At 40.2% G+C, this 21,917-nt stretch overlaps 1 protein-coding gene across 1 annotated transcript in view; it reads left to right on the top strand.

Annotated features, from left to right (window-relative positions):
* Positions 1-3,781: 3,781 nt before the first annotated feature.
* The window catches only part of LOC131253313 (N-(5'-phosphoribosyl)anthranilate isomerase 1, chloroplastic-like), a 56,098-nt gene continuing 37,962 nt past the window's right edge, over positions 3,782-21,917 (top strand). Inside the window, exon 1 of the mRNA XM_058254272.1 lies at positions 3,782-4,053. The gene's annotated coding sequence lies outside the window, so the exon portion shown is untranslated. The remainder of the gene's footprint in view (positions 4,054-21,917) is intronic.

The raw sequence follows: 21,917 nt of genomic DNA on the forward strand, positions 1-21,917 counted from the left end.
TAATAAACCAACCATATAAGATATATAAGTAGACATATTATAATTGAAAAAAGGGTCAAGCCGGTGAATTGCCTCCATAGTTAGTAGAGAAGAGAAGACATACTATTAAGGAAACAATAAGAACAAGATTATAAAGAAGCCGTAAAATATAACTTAAAATTGGCATTCAGGACCAGATAACAACATCAACCCCTCCAAGATAACATGATGACGAAGTAGGTACGAGTACGGGACATAAGCCAAGCGATAAATCACAAAGTTTTTTAAAAGTCTCGTAGTATTCTATAAGCGGTTGGGAATTCCTTACAAATCAGATCATAAAAAGAGGCTTAAAAAACTTGTTGAATATATGAATGATGATGATGAAAAGGTATCTCCACCATCCAATTCAGCGGAGGTAAACAACCATCTTTTAGACACCTTCAGCTTAGACTCAGCCTAGAGTTCTTGTCATGCCCCAAATCCGGGGACGGACAGCTTCCATGATGCCTCGAATCCGGCACTCGACTTCCATACACCAAGTCTCGAGTTCGGCGCACCGCAAGGAAGATTTTTGACTGATTTTTTTATTATATAATAATAATAATAATACCTGAGCATGAAGATCCATGATCAAAATACCAAGCAACACTCTCCATTATAAATCCCGATGATTACAAGTATAATGCTTTACAAAAGGTACAAAACGTCAACATTGCCAAATTGAAAAATAAATGCAATGCATCAAGAAAACTAAGTCTTTCAAGCTACTCCTGCCCTGAAAAAAAAAAGAAGGGAAATAGGAAGCTTAGGCAAAAAGCCTAGTGAGTACAAACGTGTGTGCAGTATATCCCACATGCAAGCAAGACAAATATGCCACAAGGAAATCATGTATGGTGAAAAGCATGTAGCACGTAAGGTATGATGCCAATGCCAATGTAATGCATATGCATCATACTAATACTCCGAGTCAATACTACCAGCATCACCAAGTCATATTTTCATTTCTCCTATACCATAGCCATAACCGTATTACACGCATCTGTAATCACATCATAATTATCATATTATCATGCCATATCATAACTATATATCTCAGGAAGCACCATGGTCGACACCCATGCACCAGACATTAGTAATCGACCTCGCATACACTAGTAAACAAATTTCATATTGGTCCAAAATTCCTATGACCCAAAAAGGATTTCAGTGGTAGACATTTAATCCCCTTCGGCTTTTGTAGTGTGGTCCACTTGATAGTTAGATCTATCTTATTTTTCTTCTCAAGCCTTAAGACAACTCACCAAATGGATGGACCGTTTGGATATAACACATTCCTCATGATCAGATTGATCTAGCTTCCAATTTTTTGTATTGTATTTTTATTTATTTATTATTTTTTTAATGGTGTGGGCCACCTAAGTTCCGTGTACGAATGATTTTTGGGGGGTGACCCATTTTTAAAGGGGACCCATCAAATGCACGGTGTAGATACTCGACATGCATCAAGGTGGGACATGTGGTGGGACCCACTGTCCCTCCAGTGTCCAGCAGTAGGACGCTGCTTGCTGCAGCGTCATTTGGACGCTGACAACAACAGCGTCTAATGTTGTTTGCATTTTTTAATTGTTTTTAGTTTTCTTAAGATTTTTCATAGGTGGGGCCCACATTAGGACAATCCAGTCTGTCTGCTGGGTTTTGTGGCTCGTGACGGGTCCATTGAGCCCAATATTAGATATATTTTGGTGTATAGAAACATTATAGTGGGCCCTAATAGTTAATATCACTAATACCATTGTTTTCTACAATGTGGCCCGCTAAAAATTTGGATTGGCTTCGTTTTTTGGCTCAACGCCTAAAATGAACTAGGAAATTGGATGGACGGAGTAGATCAAACATATATGTTAAGGAGGGGGGCGTTGTGGGCCCATAGCCCCCTTCCCTTAAGCAAGCTGGGACGCTGCTTGCTCCAGCGGTCCTTTAGACGCCGGTAGCAGCGTCCTCTCTTCCTTCTCTCTCTCTCTCTCTTTTAATTTTATAAATAGATATGTGCACATGTGTGCATGGGTGTTCGTGTGTGGCCAACTTAATGAGCCACACTTAGACGGTTTGGATGGCATACAAAATTTTGGTGGGGTTCACTATTAATGGGTCCCACATGAAGCCTATGACAATTTAAGTTTTGTATATTTTCTCTTATACATCCACACCATTAATCACATCATTATCATAATATCATCACCACTATTAACCATCGTTTTACATGTATTCACCTATACATCCACACCATTAAACACATCATTATCATCATATCATCACCATTATTGATCATCTTTTTATATGTACTCTCCTATGTATCCACATCAAATCATCACCACTAATAATCATATACATAATAAAAAAGAAAACAAACCAAGAGTGGAGTGGGTGTACTCACCTTGATGGATTAGATGGATGGTTGAGATGGATGGAAGGGATGAGATTGATGGATTTGATGGCCTACCAAGATCACTCCCCTCTCTCTCTCTCTCCATGTGTAGAAAATGGAGAAATGCTAAGGGATGAAGGACTATTTGTAGAGAAATTGTTAAAATATGGTTAGATTCAATTAATGTGATCTTGGTTAGCTTAGATTAGGATTATGACAATTAATTCATGATTTGTAATTAATGGTGGGTTAAAGGAGCATGGGATGATATTGTGTGATGATGTCATGCTTAAGGTGTGGCATGGAAAAGAATTGACTTAAGGTGTACATGAGAGAGGGAGAGGTATGGGTGTGTGACATCACACACATGGGTAGAGATTCTCTCACCCATGTGTGGCATGTGTTGTGCACATGTGTGGAATGGAGTAAATGGTGCCTTGCGCACATGATATATTAATGATTCTTGATGGCGTATCTCACTAATGTAGTATCGTACAGATGCACAGGTGGTAATTACATGATCGCAGCGACGGGGCGGTTGATATGAAATAAGTTTTGAGGTCTTGGGGTTCCGGTTAGTTGGGTGTGTACTATGAACGACCAATCCAGGTCTAGCTAAGGGCATCGATCACCGTGTATATATGCATAGAAAATGGTATGGAATGGACAAGGTGTTACACTTCTCCTGCAGTTCAAGCCGTAAAAAGAAAACTAAAGAATGATTCTGGTTATGAAGGTGGAGGATGGGGTTACTATTATAGACAATGTTACTTGGGTTATACGCCATAAATGCATTAATCATACAAAGGATATTGAATGAACAAATGACTTATTGGTTTGTATGTGGAACCTCATTTGAGATTCCGAACATACTTTTAATTTTTAACAATGTTTATTTACTTTGTTCAATTTTTTTAATTACTTTTGAGTATTTGATAATGTTTATTTTGAACAATTCAAGTAGGAAAAAATATATAGAAAAAACAAGCTTAACTCGATTTGACTCGGTGCTGACTTGACCCGACTCAGTCATTGTGTCCACCCTGATAAACATGGATAAAGAGAAAACACATATATCATCTCCATCCAAAACTTCTCTGGACCCGAGAAGTTTTCAACTGTAACAGTTTAATCCCCATTGTGTAGTCCACTTGGGCCTTGGATATGCCTCATTTTTAAACTTATACCCTAAAATGATTTAAAAAAAATGAATGGACGGTGTAGATAAGACCCATACATCAAGGTGGGCACTCAGAGCTCCTGCCCGTTCTCAGCTGGAGACGGGCAGGTGTAGGACGCAATCCGCTTCCAGCTCTACCGGTTCAAAACACATACAATCCGCATTCATGAAACATATTCATGATGGTGGGTTCCACGAGAATTTCCAGGACCGACAGCACGGGGTCGGTACCGGAGGTTTAATATGGAATCCATGTCCGATGAATACGATGAAGAAGATGGGAGAAACTGAAGAAGGCAGACATTTCTACGACAGAAAAGACCTCATAAACACACTCCGGCGCTGTTAGCAAGCAAACCCAACCCTCCCTCTCGTCATCTCCAAATATCTCTCGATCTCGATCTCTGCTTCAGGCATATCTCCTCATCCACCATGGAAACCGCTGCACTTCTCCGCTCATTTCACTGTAAATCTCTCTCTCAGCTCCTGACCCTAGGTTGAAGTTTTTGCATTTTTCAGCATGCGATTTGAGCTTAATTGCTTACGATTCAGTGAGGATTCGGTCTGGATGCACTTTATTGTTTGTTTTATTACGTTTGAGATGGTTGGGAATGATGGAATGCTGTGAAAATTGGCTTACGAAGAACTCCCTACCCACACTTGTTGGAGAGGAAGGTGAATCTGGACTGTTGATCTCGTGGGTTACACTGTGGATGGTCTGTAGTTTGAAGACCACGCCAGTTGGATTATCGTTTTGGTGTGATCTGTGTCCTTGGCAATGGCAAGAGCTGTGAAATGGTAGATGGTCAGCCGGGGGGAAACGTGCAATGGTGGTGGCTTGGATGGTCCTGATCCATGGTGTGGCCTACTAGATGGATGGTCCTGATCTACCTTCTCTCCTGCTGCTGATATTGGTGGGAGGTTGTTTTATGGGGTTTCCCATACAACTGGGGCCACTGTATCACTACCCTTGTGATAGAACATTTTTTTAATTTATTTTTAATTTTTATAATTTTAATTTCAGGTGAAGGATTTGATGCAATTGATGTGTATTTTAGGTTCTATTTTCTACATTCTTATATGGTCGGTCTTTATGTTGGTTGCATCCTTATATGTTGCTTCAATATTTCACCTATGCTTGCTATAGGATTAAGAAGAAGAAATGAAATATACAATGCTTGGCCCAAATTGCCAGCGTCTCCAATCGCCCTTTCTAATTCATCCATAGCATTCATCTGTTGGGTTCCACCATGAACTGTTGATGGACGAAAGATCTCCCCGAGCCATCCCATGATGCAATAATTGAATTGTGAGTGGATGGTTATAAAGAAAAGGTAGGCTATGGTTCACATGAAATGGGAAGAAGTCCTCTGATTGGATGATGGGGATTGTCTGCTAAGGAGATCTTTTTTTTGTCACCCATCCATGGTGTGGTCCGCAAGTGAAAAGCCTGCATCACTCGAAGGTGGTTCCCTCCTGCACAAATACTAGCTCTGATCAAAGGACTAGTAAATTTCGGCAAATATTGTTTATTTGTTTAGATATGCCTCCTTTATAAACTTGAACATCCTTATTTTTTTTTTTTTTTTTCAAGTAACACTAGTTTGAACTTCTATGGATTATGGGGGGATGTCATAAGACTCACTAAAAGTAGCTTCTGTCCATGGTAGACTGTCATTCCAGATGTGTGGGACAGAATACATGTCCTTTAATTGGCATAATGTTTAGCAAAGGAGAAGGGAAGGAGTTGCGTAATCCTGTTAGTGTTAGCTTCTGTTTCTTGAGGAAGCCTTACCTACCTGGTTGTTATCTATGTTAACATGATCCATTGTGCGATGGGGTACTTGCAAAAGATAGACTGGACTCAAGGTGTAAAGATTCAGCACTATCTTGGGAATTGCCTTGAGTTAATATGAATTGGGCAACAAGGTGTCTTTGGTGCTCTAGTGCCTTCTATTTTACTCCTATTTTGAATACGTATAACAAGATAGGATTTTCAGCGATAAGCTTAGCATAGGTGTTTTCAATTATCATTGTCAAGGTTCTTATCTATAGATTTATGAAGGTATTAGGTCTTGACTGAGGCAGAGTGATTTTGTTTGGAGGTAGATGCTTGGAATTTTTTTTCTCGGCAAATGAATTTATTCAACCGGTTTCAACATTTGGTGTCTGTATCCTGAGCCATGCATTTCTTTGTATATTACATATTCCTTAATATGAATCTCATCATTCTCAGAGTTGCCCATAAAATAAAGGTCTTGTAGTGAAAACGTAGGCTGCTAAATGTGTGCTTTGGTATTTGAGAGGCACAAGTATTTCACCACTTTTAACAAAGGATTGAAAATTCTGCATGGTTTTGGAGATCCGATTTCGCCCATTTTCTCGCTAAGGGAAGGTCACTATGGGGTATGTATTTCATTTTGGTAATGAGCCGATATGATGGATGTTAAAGCTTTAAGCAACGGTGGCATTGTTGACACCGGAACCAAGTACATGGTGGTAACACAGGCGTGTAAGGAAGTGGTTTTGCTTCAAGGCTTGAGGGATGATATAAAGGTTGAATTATTGATTATAAACATATTGATTTATTTTTTGACAACATGGGAGCCATTTATTTGGCTAAGAATCAGGTGAATCACAAAAGGATGAAAAATATTTTGGTCTAATACCACTTTATTTTGTAAGTTGTTAAAAGAAAGATTCGATTGATAAAAGTAGGAACTGAGGAAAATATGGCGGATAGGCTTACAAAAATGGTTCAAACGGAGAAATTGGAGTAGAGCCTAACTTCTCTAGTCTTCAACATGAAGTGATTAGGGTGGTTTGACAAGGTAAGGATGCGATTTTGCTATCTAGGTGGATCTTGTTAGTGTGTGATATTAAAATCATGTACATATTTATTCATTTTAGTGGAGTTATAATGTACTCATGGGGTAGTTATGCATATGTACACTTTTGGGTGGTATTGAAGATATTTTACTCCTAAGTTGTTGGTTTGTAGCGCATGTTATATGGGGCTAAAAGGTAAAAGTGAATTTTGGATATAAGAGTGAGAGAAAGAGGAAAGGGCGAGTTTAGAAGGGTTTTTTTTTTTTCTTTGTTGAAATCTTAGTAGTGAGGTGATCTCTAATGACGTCTTTTAACGACAGGGATAATGGTTCGAGAGGTCAATTGTATTTATTTGCTAAAGGGTTTGTTTTTGAGAAGAATAGATTACTCATATCACCCTTGTAATATCCTTTTGATAGTCTATTCTTTTGGTTGCCATCTTACTTATGGATGTAGCTTGTTGTGGTGAACCACGTAAATCTTGTCTCTTGTGGACTATAGTTGTGTATTGGTACATTTTTTCTTCAATTTATTTTCCTTTATTTTGTTGCACACGGTTCTTAGCGAAATTAGTGGTTGTTGGTTCTGCATGCGAGGTGTTTGTGGGTTTGCTTGAATTAACGATTGGTTTTGAGCAACGGACGATGGTGCTACTCATTACAACCCATGCCGTCTAACACTAGGAGACAAACATCGGTATGAGGCCACCAACATTGATGCATTATGTGTAAACATCAGATTATCCAATTGATTTTATATCTAGGATGTGGCTCCTCCACAATGGGGCCCGCGGTTCAAAGAGTACATATTAGCAAGCACTCTTACCATTTTTATGGTGGATGAGTTTCTACATTTTTTTGAAACTAATAACACATTTTCATCAGCCTATTTGGATTAGTGGAAACTCAAATGTAGATGGGGAAAGGAAAAAGTCACATCTAAGGAAAACTATGAAACCTGTAATTGTGAAAAAGAATCCTTAAATAACTTGTGTGATTTAACATACATGATTTCAATGGAAATGTGGATGATCAATGGTAAAAAAGTGGGAGTTGTTTATAAAAATCTCATTTCTTAGTTTTTAGAGAGGAAAAGAAAATGACCATTTTTGAAGGGAAATTGTGGAAAGGAAAATCAATTTCCTTAGTCATTTTTTCTTTAGCAAATGTTGGGAGCCGTCACATGAGAGGAAATCAATTTTCTTTCCTCTATTGAATCCTGTTTTCCACCAATATAAAGCATGAAAAATATAATGAACCCATTGCTTTAGATTAGGGCATGCGAACATCCCCTATAATGTCTTTACTTGTGAACACTTTACAACCACAACCAGTGTTCGAGTTGTCGGTATCCCTACAAGTTTCGTTGGCCGGAGATAAAGATATAATATCGTTATCGCAGGTAATTAGAAATGCGGGGAAAAAGGGGGAAACATGGAGAAAATGGTGGAATTTTTTAGCTAAATTTCAGGACATGCCTAAATACACATATTTACATATTCAGGAATGAAAAAATTGTAAAAAAAAATGCATTAAATAATAAGTTTCCAATTAATGGGAGCCAAAAAGTATGCGCTGCCATAAGATCACTCAAATAGTAACCAAAATGAGTTTATATAATACAAATGCAAGCTTACAATAATTAAGACATGCAAAAGTAAATTAATTCAAAAAAATACACATTTTTGGCCATATTTCATCCCCACATAGCGACGAGGTGGCTCGTAATCATTGTCCGGATCCCGTGGCAGTTGAGAGTGGTACAGTTGCCCAACATGTTGGCAGTACTGTTCCCAGGTCATCCTCGTATCAATTGAGGAACTCTCTTATGTACTTCTGATAGTCATCCTCCCTGAACTGTATGAGTATACTTAAACATGGGTATTGTATGACATACATCGATGACATTTGCTGAATAGGGTGCTGAGGGAACATATCAAGTCTAACCCCGACTCCTTGATAGTATTGCTACTAATCATACGGGTACCCCGAATATCCTCCTGTCAAAGGGTCATGACTTGAAGAACTATCTTCCGGCTACGGGCTACCTGTACCCATGGGTAGATGAGTGTGACTGAATGTCAGAGCTGTCATGGCCATACCCATGATATCCCCCATGAGCATAAGGTGGGATGGAGATGGAGCTCCCCTTATATGAATTTATGTCCATAGATGATAAGTTGTGTGGGAGAGCATCAGCCGCGGCGCGTCCGGCTTTCTTCTTCGAACGACGCTCGAACATATATGTGGGATCTGATATTCTCACCTTGGATGGTGGATGAGATCCATGGTCCTCGTTTTGAGTGATATGGTCAAAGCTTTGCTCCTTAATGAACTAGCCAACGGATCGTTGGCTTTGACCCGTCGTATAGCCCCCACCACTGCCACCCCCACCCCCACTGGTACCACCTATACTAGTGTCGGTGCCTCCGTCCCCTCCTTTATCACCGTTATTGTCGTCGTCGTCGTCCCCACGACCAGTGTCGAGTGGGGATTAAGTCTCATCATCATCACTCACTATGACTTGATAATGGAGAGGGGGCAGTGAAGATGCTTCCTTACCCACATTGAAAGGTGCCAAACTCCTCACCAAAGGATCAAATGAGTTGTATCCACCCTTTGTTGGTTCACTACCTGATCGACATCGATACAAAGAGACGTTGCTCCTTCGGCTACCTGTGGAGCAGGGCCTCCCTCAACATCATCTAAATCAATTGATTTGACCCACCCATAAAGTGGGTCCTCATCATCGTCCCCTATCTATGCCATGGTACCTATGGACAACAGGTCGAGTGGGTCCAGATTTTCCTCCATGTCTCGATCTATCCGCAACTGCCTCTCTTAACTTCATATTGTAGTGGTAGTAAATGAGCTTCTGCAACTTCTCGTATGCCAGCCTGCTCCTCTTGCTGGTGTGTATGAGTGATCATGTGCTCCAATTCCTCTCACATAATGAAGAGGATACATTCTATGTGAGAACATGGGCTGCCAATAACTACAGTACGGGCATGTCGACTTCGTACATCGCCAACCACTCACCTATATGTATATATATGTATGTATATATATATATATATATATATATATGATGAGCTTGTTTTAGTTTGAAGTTTAAACAAAAAATGTGATTACCTAATTATGTGACTATACTCACACGACAATATCGTTTCTGTCGATGCTTTTGCTAGTGCGGATGAGAACGTACCCCAAGCATCCTTAAACCGCAACAACTGTAAATAAGGATTCAAAGGTCATTATTTTTAATCAACCATATTTCTAGAGGCTATAAGGAAGAAAATTTATTTTATCAATTATCATTGGTGAAATCTGCTTAAATTGCATTACCTGGTTATCGAATTCTGCCTGCACTGTCGATTTTGGGAACAATCGTTCGAACACCTCGTGGACGGCCATTGTCAAATAATTATTCTCATGGAGCCGACATTTATGATGAAATTTGGGATTTAGGTAGTATGCTGAAATCTGAATATTAGTTACTCAGTTGCATTAACATGCAAACAGAAGTGATGCTTAAAGTGCAAGTGCAAATGATAAAAAATACAAGTAATTGTAACAAACTTACCAGCTTGGTGGAGTGGATGCTTGAGGGTCCTGGTCCATTGTTTATGGATGATATTGATCACCCACTAACACGAAATAGGGATTGGAGTATGTATCCCCTCTCTCATAATTCTCATAAGCTCATACATTGACCCTATTAAAGGCCACATCTCATTATCTACGGCTCGTAGGACCTTGTAGATCGAATGCAGGATAGAAACGACGGTGTGAACTCTATCCCAGAAGGAATCAGAAAGCACTATCTTCGAAACATTCTTTGCACCCTCAGTCTTCCTCTGATTCCATTATAAGTATTTCTCAGATTTGAACAAATTCCTGAGACCCACGCGGTGCCTGTATAAGCTGTCAACTGCAATAAGGTTAGTGGCGAACCGTGTCGCGCCTAGTCTAATGATATCCTCTCCACAACACTCGCGCATTGCAGCCAACAACCATGAGTGATTGTATATAAAGTTTGTCACTCTCCTTGCATCTTGAATGATCCTCTTGACAGAATCTCTCTAGCCTATCCCCTCAAGCATTAAATCAATGCGGTGTGCCGCGTATGGGGTCTAATAGAGATTATACCTCCTCATCAATTTCTTCCACACCTTAACGAACGCACTGCCATTGTCCGTCACAACTTGGACAATATTTTGAGACCCAACATCTTTAATCACTCATTTTAGGAGCTCATATATGTATTTGTGATCTTTTATGTTGGCTGATGCATCAATGGATCTGAAGAAAATGGGTTGCCCTCTATAGTACACCATAAAATTGATAATGGACAATTTCGTGGGTCTTGTCCACCCATCACACATGATCATCACCTCGTATTGCTTCCAGTTCGGCTTGAGTCTATGTACCCAAGCCTGCATCTCCTTGTGTGACTTCGCTCAGCCAACACTCTTCTCATCTCCTCTCTCACCGACTTTGTTACACTTGGGCAGTTTTTCACATTCTTGTATTCCCCTGCCAAATGTTCCTTCAGCCTAGACACTCCCCCACTCCGTATCACTTGGCCACAGCAGTTGCGTATGGCTCCATATTTATTCTCTTCCACTGGCTGTCCATGTTTCCACTCAATGTCCCTTGCTTCTCCTTTTCTCGATCCAGACAACAGTTTGCTCTCGATTGATACTCTATACAGATACAATGAGACAAATTGCATATAACTCCATAATGAAGGACGGATCAGATTGTTAAAGCTTAAGTGGACCACACCACAGGAAACAGTTGGGTTAATGATGTCCCCCATTGAAATGTTCCTAGGGCCCACAGTGATGTTTAAATGTCATCTGACCCGTTCATAAGGTTAACAAGATATGAATGAAGGGAAAACATAAATATCAGCTTCATCCAAGTGGACCACACCACAGGAAAAGCGGTGATTGAACATCCACCATTAAAAACTTCGTAGGGCCACTGTAATGTTTATTTGCCATCCATCCTATTGATTAGGCCATAACTCATAAAGGCCTAGATTAAAGGAAAAAGCGAATAGCAGCTTCATCCAAAACGTGTGACCCCAAAGAAGTTTTTAACAGTGGGGTTCAATCACTAGTGATTCCTATGGTGTGGTCCACATGAGATTTGGATCTACCTAATTTTTGGTTCATCCCTTAAAATGATATGAAAAAATGAATGAATGGTGTGGATAAACCAAACATCATGGTGGGTCCCACAGAACACCTTCAAACAGCGCTAGTAGGCAATCTGTGTCGTTAGTGCGGACTGGGAGAGGATTAGGTGTTACCTAGGTAACACAGTAGTGGGTGTTATCCTTACCGTGTGGGGCTCACTATCATCCTTGTGATAAATCCACCCCATTCATCTGTTGGATCATATCATTATAGGACATGATACTAAAAACAAGGTAGATCAAAATCTCGTGGACCTCGCCAAAGGAAACAACAGTAATTGAATCCCACCGTTAAAACCTCTAATTGTGTACTGAGTAACTCATACTGAGTAAACTTTGTGGGGCCCACCATGATTTATTTATTTTATCCACTCCGTCCATTCATTTTATTAAATAATTTTAAGGCTTTATTTAAAAAATGAATCATATCCAAAGCTCAACTAGACCACATCACAGGAAACAATGTGAATTGAACATATACCATTGAAAAATTGTTAGGGGCCTCAGAAGTTTTGGATCATGCTAGTTTTTTTTTTTTTTTTTTTGTGTTTTATCTTCATACATGTCTGTATGGTCTTATGAATAGGTCTAATGACAAATAAACATCATTGTGGGGGCCTAGAAAGGTTTCACGGTGGAAATCATTATTCCCACTGTTTCCTATCGTATGGTCCACTTAAGCTTTGGATATGCTTCAATTTTGGTCTCAACCCCTTAAATGAGTTGAAAAAGCGGATGGACGGCGTGGATAAACCACATAAATTCACGGTGGTGGGCCCAACAGAGTTTACTCATTGCAATAAGAGCATACTGAATAACGCACAGTACGCAATCCGATTTCGCACCAACTTAGGTGAGTTCGGAATCAGATTGGCTGGTGTACCGCACACCAACAATCTAGCCAACGTTGTGCTGGAAACCTAGGTGGTGCCCACCGTGATGTTTGTGAGAAATCTACCCCTCCATCCATTTTTTAATCTCAGTTTAGGACTTGATATAAAAAGTGAGCATGATCAAAGACTCAAGTGGGCCTCACTAAAGGAAAAGGTGGGTGGGGAAATTCCTACCATTGAAACCTCCCTGGGGTCGACAGTAATGTTTAAATGCCATCCATACTATTCACAACGTCATTCCTACTGGGATGAACTGAGAAAACAAATATTACCCTGATTCAAAACTTCTATGGCCCCACGAATATTTCAACTATGGACGTTCAATCCTCACCTTTTCGACCCACCTGAGTATTGGATCCGGCTCATTTTTAGTCCCATATTCTAAAATGATCTTACAAAATGTATGGGCGGGGTGGATTTCTCACAAACATCACAACGGGCCCCACCTAGGTTTCCAGTGCAGGAACTTCCTGTAACCTAACTGGCGTAGCAGTGTAGGTAAGCGTCGTGCGAAGACGAGTGCTGACGCTCCTCGAGCTCCGAGTTGTACAGGAGATCAAAGTTACATCTACATGTGCCCCACAATGATGTATTTATCATATCTACACCGTTCATACATTTGGCAAGATCATTTTAAATCTTGATCCCGAAAATTAGTAATTTCCAAGGTTTAAGTGGATCACACCACAAATAGCAGTGGGGACAATGATTCTCACCGTTAAAACATTTGTAGGGCCCACCTTAACATTTAATTTCCATCCAATCAGTTCATACGGTCACATAGACCTGGATTAAGAGAAAAAACAAATATAATATTGATCTAAAATTTCTGTGACCCCCAAAAGGGTTTCAATGGCAGGTGTTCAATCCTCCGTTGCTTTTTACAGTGTGGTCCACTTGATTTTTAGATCTATCTTATTTTTTGGATGAAGACTTATGACGATCTCACCAAGTGGAAGGACGGTTTGGATATAACTCATACCTCATGATGGGACCCACAGAACTTGGTGACGTCAACACACCAGCCACATTGGTGGTGTGTGGTACACCGACCAATCCGCTTCCGGTGAATTCAGTATCTCACCATATCTGCTACCCTCGACAAAAGACTCGAGAAAGAGGGGCAGTGCGAGAGGGATTCTCACTCAAGAGGAAAAAAAAAAAACCCTAAAATTTCACATGCAAGAGCGATTCTCGCACGAGGAATTGGGGTTTTTGCGGGAGATTTCAAATCCCTAAATCATTCCCAAATTGAGAGTAAATCTCACTCAAATCCCTGATTTTTCGCCGAAATTGTAACATGGAGCTTTCAATTGAAATAGAAAAGGGAGATACTGAGATTTTTCTTACCTTTTGCGTACCGGCTCTATCGATCGAGAAGTTCCTCTGAGTTTCGACTTCTGATTAACCAAGTACGAAAATCACTCTCAATTTTTTTACCCCCCCCCCCCCCCCCCCATTTTTAAGTATTTATGCAATTCCAGCCCTAATATTCCAATTTTTCTTTTGATTTTTATCTATTTATTAGAGAAAAGAGGTAGTTAGCTACAGTTTTCTCGTGATAGGTTGCGTGGTTGGTGGCCACAGTCTATATTCCGATAATATCGCCCGTATTTCGATAATATCGCCGATATTTCGTCGATAATCTAGAACGAAATGAAAAAATGGGTTATCAGTGTCGCCAGTGGGTATCGTGCAATATATTGCGCAATGTATCACATGCTATTTCGATATCATGCATATCGCAATATCGTGCAATGTATCCACACTCCTTTATAAATTCTTAATGTATTGTGCAATATATTGATACCGAGTGCAATATCGAAAGGATAAAAGGAAACCAACGTTATTTTGTTTGGAAAATCCTCAAAAATCACAAAAAAACTTTTTTTTTTTCAAAAAAAAAGAAGAAGAAGAGTTTTTTGTGAATTTTTTAGGATTTTCCAAAAAAAAAAAGAAGGGATTTTTACCCGAAAATTCCTCTTAATAGTTGATATAAGGAGAAGATGCTTTGAGGTTTCATATTTACTAAAACATTCTTTTGAAGAAATGAGAAGTCTGATTTACCCTTCAAGAGAATCGTGTACAATCGAAGATCGCAGCTCCCTGCCTCATATGGAACCAATTGCATTTGTGACACTATAAAGCTACGTGGGCCCCATCGTGATGTGTTTACAAAATCCACACCGACCACTAGTTGCGTAACCCAATTTTAGGTGCAATTAAAACAATCTCCATCCTTAATTCAGATGGACCAAATGATTGGAAAAGGTGTACAGGTTGACACCTACCCTCCAAACTATTTCCCTCGGTGTGGCCCATCTGAAGCACAGATTATCCTGATTTTTGGGCACCAGACCTAAATTTTAGCATGGCATCTAATGTTTTAAGTGGATTTCACATAATCAACACATTAGGCTCTATAAAAAAAATCATTGTCGGATGCCTCTCCCATTCGTTTCCTTTGATGTGGTCTATCTAAATCATAGGTCAGCTTAGTTTTTTGGCCTTGGATTTAGCATGGCATTAAACATCTACGGTCAGAGTGGATTTCACAAAGCATGGTAGGCTAGAGTGTGCAATCTCATATATATATATATATATATATATATATATATATTTTAAAATATGGAAATGAAAATCTCTTTCAAATAGTTGGAGAGCAATGGACTTGGAGTAGTGTAGCAACAATGGTACTTCATGGTGGTATAAAACCTTTGTGGGCCCCATTATGATGTATGTGTTTTATCCACATCGTCCATCTAATTTTTCAAATCATTTTAGGGCATGAACCCAAAATTGAGGTTTATCAAAATCTCAAGTGGACCGCACCATAGGAAACAATGGTTATCGCAAGCCCAACATAAAAGTTTCCTAGGGGCTATAAAAGTTTTGGATCAAGCAAATATTTTGATGCAAACCCGAAAGGGAAAGCAGATAAATCGAGAAGAAAAGAAAGAGATTGTGGGAAAGACCCAACAATCCCCTAGGCAAATGCTAGAGATCACAAATGCAAGACTGTAAGCAAGCTCAACAGTCCTCTAGTCTTGAACCAGAGATCACTCCCCCTCCCCCCGTTAATAGCTACCGTAGAGAATAAGAAATTTCATAAAGAGAATATTAATCAGCTTGTATTATTCCATAGGACATAAGTCCTATTTATAATCAACCTTACTATTTGTAATAAAAGATATAAAATCTAAAAATCTATGAAATAGGAAAGCACTTAAGTAACAAAGCATTCTATAATTAAGAAAATGCCTAAAATAAGAGGATACTTGGATAAGAAAATATTTAAAATTATTCCTTGCCTAAAAATAAAGATATGAAAGAAAGAGCAGATCTCATAATTTAGAGATTTGAAAAAATAGAAAGTAGGGATGGCTAAAAAAGGAGGGTGGTCTGTTTCTTGTACACATGTGCAAAGCATGCTCGCATGAGATGCATGCCTTTTCTTCAAATCCTACTTAATTGACATGTGTGGCCATTTGGTCAAAGAGTTCTGGGTTGATCCGCCTGAAATCCTCTACTGAAATCCATGTGCTGTCGGACCTTGGTCGACCCTTCTATTTGACAAGAAACTTCTGATACCCCCCTTGGTGTGTGGAAACTATCTGATCATCTAACACGTCCTCGATGATTTCTTCAAGTTAGCGTGGTACCTCAGGTATATGGATAGCCTGTTCTTCCGTGCTCTCGTTTGTATGATGTCCAAGAGAAACTGTAAGGTCTTCCACATTAAAAATGGGGCTGATCTTCATTTCAGGTGGCAGCTTGATTAGGTATGCATTATCACCTAGCTTCTTCAAAATGTGGTAAGGACTTGCCTTTCTGGAGTGGAGCTTTGTATAAGAGCCTGCTGGAAATCGCTCAGGCTTAAGTTGCACCACGACTCTATCTCCTTCTTGGAATTGTGCAAAACATCGTCGAACATCTGCATATCCCTTGTAATTTTCATTACTAAGGGTGATCTTTTGCTTAACTTCTTCATGTATCTCCTTAACATGTTGTGCAAAAGCTTTAGCGTCCTGGCTCGATCGAGTCACACTAGGAAGTGGGACTAAATCGATAGGTTGTCGCGGTCGCAATTTCGAAAGGAGAGAGTCCTGTAGTGCGGTTCATAGAACTATTATAAGTGAACTCAACTTGTGGTAACACGATGTCCCATGAGCTTATATGATCACCAACCAGACATCGAAGTAGACTCCCAAGGCTATGGTTTACGACTTTAGTTTGCCCATCTATTTGCGGATGATACACACTTGAGAATTTCAACTTAGTTCCCATCTTAGACCACAAGTTGCGCTTGAAGTAGCTCATAAACTTGACGTCACGATCAGATACAATGGTCTTGGGAACACCATTTAGATGAACCACCTCCTTAAAGAAAACATTGGTGATGTGCATGACATCCGATGTCTTCTTACAAGGGATAAAATGAGCCATCTTCAAAAAGCTGTCAACCACAACATAAATAGAGTCATAGCCATGTTGAGTCTTAGGCAATCCCAAGACGAAATCCATACTGATGTCTTCTCATGGAGCATCTGGCACAGGTAATGGCGTATAAAGACCAATATTCTGCTTGCTACTTTTACTAAGCTGAGACGCTTGACATTGACGAACAACGTTCCCAACGTCTTTTTTTAAACCTGGCTAGTAGAAACGATCTTCAACTAGAGCGATCGTTTTATCGATACCAAAGTGACCACCTGGGCCCCCTGAATGAAGCTCTCATATAACCAGGGGTGTACATCAAGTCGAACCGAGTCTAGCTGGCCTTAGCTTGACTCGGCTCGGCCACTGGCTGACCTCAGCTTGAACTCGGCTCAGCTTGGTCCTTGAGCCTGACTGGCTAGCTCAGCTCGGTTCGGTCAGCAGCTCGGCCTGAGTTCGAGCCAAGATTGAGCCGAGTTCGCCATTGAGGCATTTCCACAAACACCTAAATTGCAAATTCAAAATCCCACTGTTTTACAAACAGAGGCAATGGTTTTACAGGTATTTTATCAAACACCTTCTATGCAACATAAAAATCAAGAAAAACAAAGAGAAAAGGGTATTTATTTCATGTACATACCTTCCTTGCCACCAGCCACACTTCGTTGAGTCATTTTATCAAACAGTTGGTGAGCAACATCAATGGCAGAGTAACCGAGTCACTGAACTGGTTCGATCCGAGCTGGATTCGAGCTGGATTCAATCCGAGTTGAGTCGAGCTGGGGCTTGCTCGAACTCATTTTCGAGCTCAAAAAATTAGCTCGACTCGGCTTGAACTTAACTTCGAACTAAGTTGAATCGAGCTTTTTCGAGTCGATTCAAGCAAGCTAACCAAGCTAGCTTGGTTCATGTACACCCCTACGTATAACAAGTTCTCGCAAGGAACTCTTAGGAAGACAACCTTATGTCGAAGAATAAGTACCCATTGTGCAAGCTATAACTTGGGTACTCGGTGCCTGCATCAAAAATAAGTGTTAAAAATACCTTTCCAAAATCTTCATCTGTGGCATAGTCCTGTTTAAGTTCTTCAAATCCAACAATGGAAACTGATAAGGTAGACAAAAGGTGCGACTTTCAGCTGAGGGCGTCTGCTACCTTATTTTCAATACTGGCACGATGTTTGAGGTTGAATGTAAACTCTTGAAGATAAGCACTCCACTTGGCATGCCTAGCACTCAACTTCTTTTGAGAATTCAAGTAACATAATGCCTCGTGATCAGAATAGAACACAAACTCTTGATGAATGAAGTAATGACACCAATGCTTCAGAGCTTGTATAATAGCATATAACTCCACATTGTAAGTAGAATACTTCTTTCGTGTCTCATTGAGTTTCTCACCGAAAAAGGCCACCAGATGTCCTTCCTGGCTAAGAACACCTCCTATGCCTACGTGCGATGCGTCACAGGCAACTTTAAACACTTTTTCGAAATCAAGAAGTCTAAGAACTGGAGCCTCTGTCATTTTCTGCTTGATTTCTTGAAATGCCTTTGTTGCTGCTTTAGTCCACTCGAATGGATTGGACTTCATACATTCAATAATTGGCGTCATGGTGGAACTAAAGTCCCGAATAAACTTTTGATAAAATGTCTCAAGCTCATGAAAACTACGAACCTCATGAATGTTTATGGGAGTAGACCATTCAACAATAGCCCTTATCTTTTTTGAATCAGCCTTTACGCCCTCTGCTGAAACGACGAACCCGAGAAAGACCACACTAGAACTCATGAAGGTGCACTTCTTCAAATTGATGTAGAGTTTCTCATGGTGCAGTACTCTCATCACTTGGCGAAGATGATCTAGGTGATCTTCTTGTGAATGGCTATAAATGAGGATGTCATCGAAGTATATGACAACAAACTTGCCAATGAATGGACATAGAATTTGTGTCATCACCCGCATGAATGTGCTAGGTGCGTTCGTCAAGCCGAATGGCATAACTAGCCATTCATACAATCCATCCTTTGTTCATCTTCTTGTGAATGGCTATAAATGAGGATGCCATCGAAGTATATGACAACAAACTTGCCAATGAATGGACATAGAATTTGCGTCATCACCCGCATGAATGTGCTAGGTGCGTTCGTCAAGCCGAATGGCATAACTAGCAATTCATACAATCCATCATTTGTCTTGAAAGCAGTTTTCCATTCATCGCTAGGACGAATTCTTATTTGATGGTACCCGCTTCGTAAATTAATCTTCGAAAAAATTGTAACATTTGCCAACATGTCCAACATGTCATCTGGGCATGGAATGGGAAAACACTACTTTATTGTTATCTTGTTGATGGCGCAACTGTCAACACACATTTGCCAATTGCCATCCTCTTCTTTGGTGTCAGCAATGCTGGCACAACACATGGGCTGAGACTATTACGAATGAACCCCTTTGTTAATAATTCTTCCACATGTCAACGAAGCTCTGCATGCTCTGTCGAGTTCATTCGATATGCTGGAAGATTTGGTAATGGCGCTCCAGGTACTAGATCAATAGCATGATGAATGTCGCGCATGGGTGGAAGCTCACTTGGTAGTTCATTAGGGACCAAATCTTGAAATTGGGACAATGTCCAAAATCTCAGGTGGTTGAACGACAACGTTATCAATTGGATCGATCTTGCATCCTACCAGAGCATACATGATTCCACGTTCATGACTCTCCTTCATGTAACGGGCATGCTCAACATAGTGGAAGCGGACTTTGCCTCTTCAAGTTCGTCATCTTTCATAGGGTTAAGAGTAATGGGCTTTCCTTTGTATATAAAGTTATATGTGTTCTTGCGACCCTTGTGAGTTACATCCCTGTCATATATCCATGGGCGCCCCAGTAATATGTGTGACCTTCATTGGAATGATGTCGCACCAAAGCGATTCTTCATAACGACCCAGAGAGAAGTTGACTAAGCACCTCTTAGTCACAGGGATGAACATGTCATTCACCCACGTAATCTTGTATGGCTTGGGATGCGTTTGAGGTTTTGGTTTTAACTTGTCCACCATGCTTTGTGATACTACGTTCATGTTGCTGCCTCCGTCAATAATGACCTTGATAGCCTTTCCACCACACAATACTTGTGTATGGAAAATATTCATTCATAGCTAGTCTTCTTGGGCCTCCTCCATTGGTGTTGTCAGAATTCTTCTGACTACCAATGATAACTTGTTTTCATTTAGGCCATCGAGGCCTTCCTCATGTTCCCGCTCATCATCTTCTGGATCATTTGCATCTTCATCTTCCACTTAGCCTCCAATGAAGTCTTCTGTCTCATAAAATTGGAGAGTGCGAGAGGGACACTCAGTTGCATAATGTCCACGACCACCACACTTAAAGCAATTATTGGTCGACCTCCCTTGTGTTATTGCAACAGACTTTCGCTTGGTATCACCGTTTCGGGGAAGAGGATTGGGAGCAGATTGGGCAGAGTTCTAACCGATTTTGTAATCTCGAGGTAAGTTAGTGCGGGGCACGAATGGTTGTGGGCATGAAGTGGAGCCACTAGTAGTGGAATGAGTGGATGCATAACCCCCGCCTTGAAAGTTACCGCCCTGTATCATCAACTTCTGGTCCTGCACTTTTCGGGCCATTTGATATGCTTCGTCTACACTGTTAAGCTGAATAGTTACCAACTCTCTTTGAATCTCGAACCGTAGCCCATTACAATAACATGCCAGTACTTGTTGTCTTCCTGTTTCTGTAAAGTAGCATCGAATGACTAAGTCATAATAATGCTACATGTACTCCATGGTCAGATTGTCTTGTCGAAGCGTGAGGAGCTCTTGAAAAGAGGTAATCTCATAATCTAGCGGCAGAAACCTTTGCTTCATTCTTGCTTTCATTTCCTCCCAATTGCTTACGGTAGGAAGGCCACATCGTTGTAGATCTTCTTCGATGGTGTACCACCAGTCTTAAGTTGTGCCTTTAAGTTTCAAGGTAGCAAACGCAACTTGACAACTTCTTCCATTTCGTATCAATGAAAATATCACTCTATCGACTTTAGCCAGTCATTGAACACTTTGGGATCCAAATTACCATTGTAATCTAGAATATCAATCTTGATATGCTTGGCGAGATCTGAAGTGTGAATATTCCTCCCTCCTTCGGGATAAATTGGATGATCTCGTTGGAGGTTGTTCATCCCCCTGGCTCTTGGTTGCGCATAGCGATATTGTTGGGCCCCGTAGCCAGGCTCATATTCTTCGTCTTGGAAATTACCATTCCAAGTATGATGCCTTGAGTCAACATTTCTAGACTCTAATTCTCCATCAGGGTCATCTATATATGTTTGGCAGTTTGGATTGATTCCCTTTCCTGTGTTTTCGAGAATAATAATACGTCATTCTAAAGTATTCATTATGGTTATGGAATGGGCTTCTAAGTCATCTATCTGTTTTGTGATCAAATCGACCACTTATTGCATGGTTGTGACAGTTTCTTCTTGAGGTTCTGTGGCCATCTCAGGATTGTAAATCGTCCCTCTTCTAGTGCGGTGCATAAGACAACGGGCTTTGGCAAACAAGCAAAATAAAATTTTCTTCTTCTTCTTCTTCTTCTCTCTCTCTCTCTCTCTCTCTCTCTCTCTCTCTTTTGCGTAAGGAAAGAGAGGAAGGGCAAGGAATTGATATGCTGGGATGGGATTATGATGTGGTAGGGTTGGAAGAGTTTTTTTTTTTTTTTTTTGTAGAGTTAAGGTTTGGTGATTTTAAGATAGGAAAAAAAAAAAGAGGAAAGAAAAGAGAAGGATGATGGATGGATGAAGGGGAGGGATGAAAGGTTAGATTGAGATGGAAAAAAATAATTTACCTTCTAATTTTCCCAAGAGCAGAACTTGCTCTGATACCAATTTGATCCAAACCCGAAAGGGAAAGCAGATAAATCAAGAAGAAAAGAAAGAGATTGTGGGAAA

The sequence above is a fragment of the Magnolia sinica genome, chromosome 8 (genome assembly GCF_029962835.1).
Source record: "Magnolia sinica isolate HGM2019 chromosome 8, MsV1, whole genome shotgun sequence".
Taxonomy (NCBI): Eukaryota; Viridiplantae; Streptophyta; class Magnoliopsida; order Magnoliales; family Magnoliaceae; genus Magnolia; species Magnolia sinica.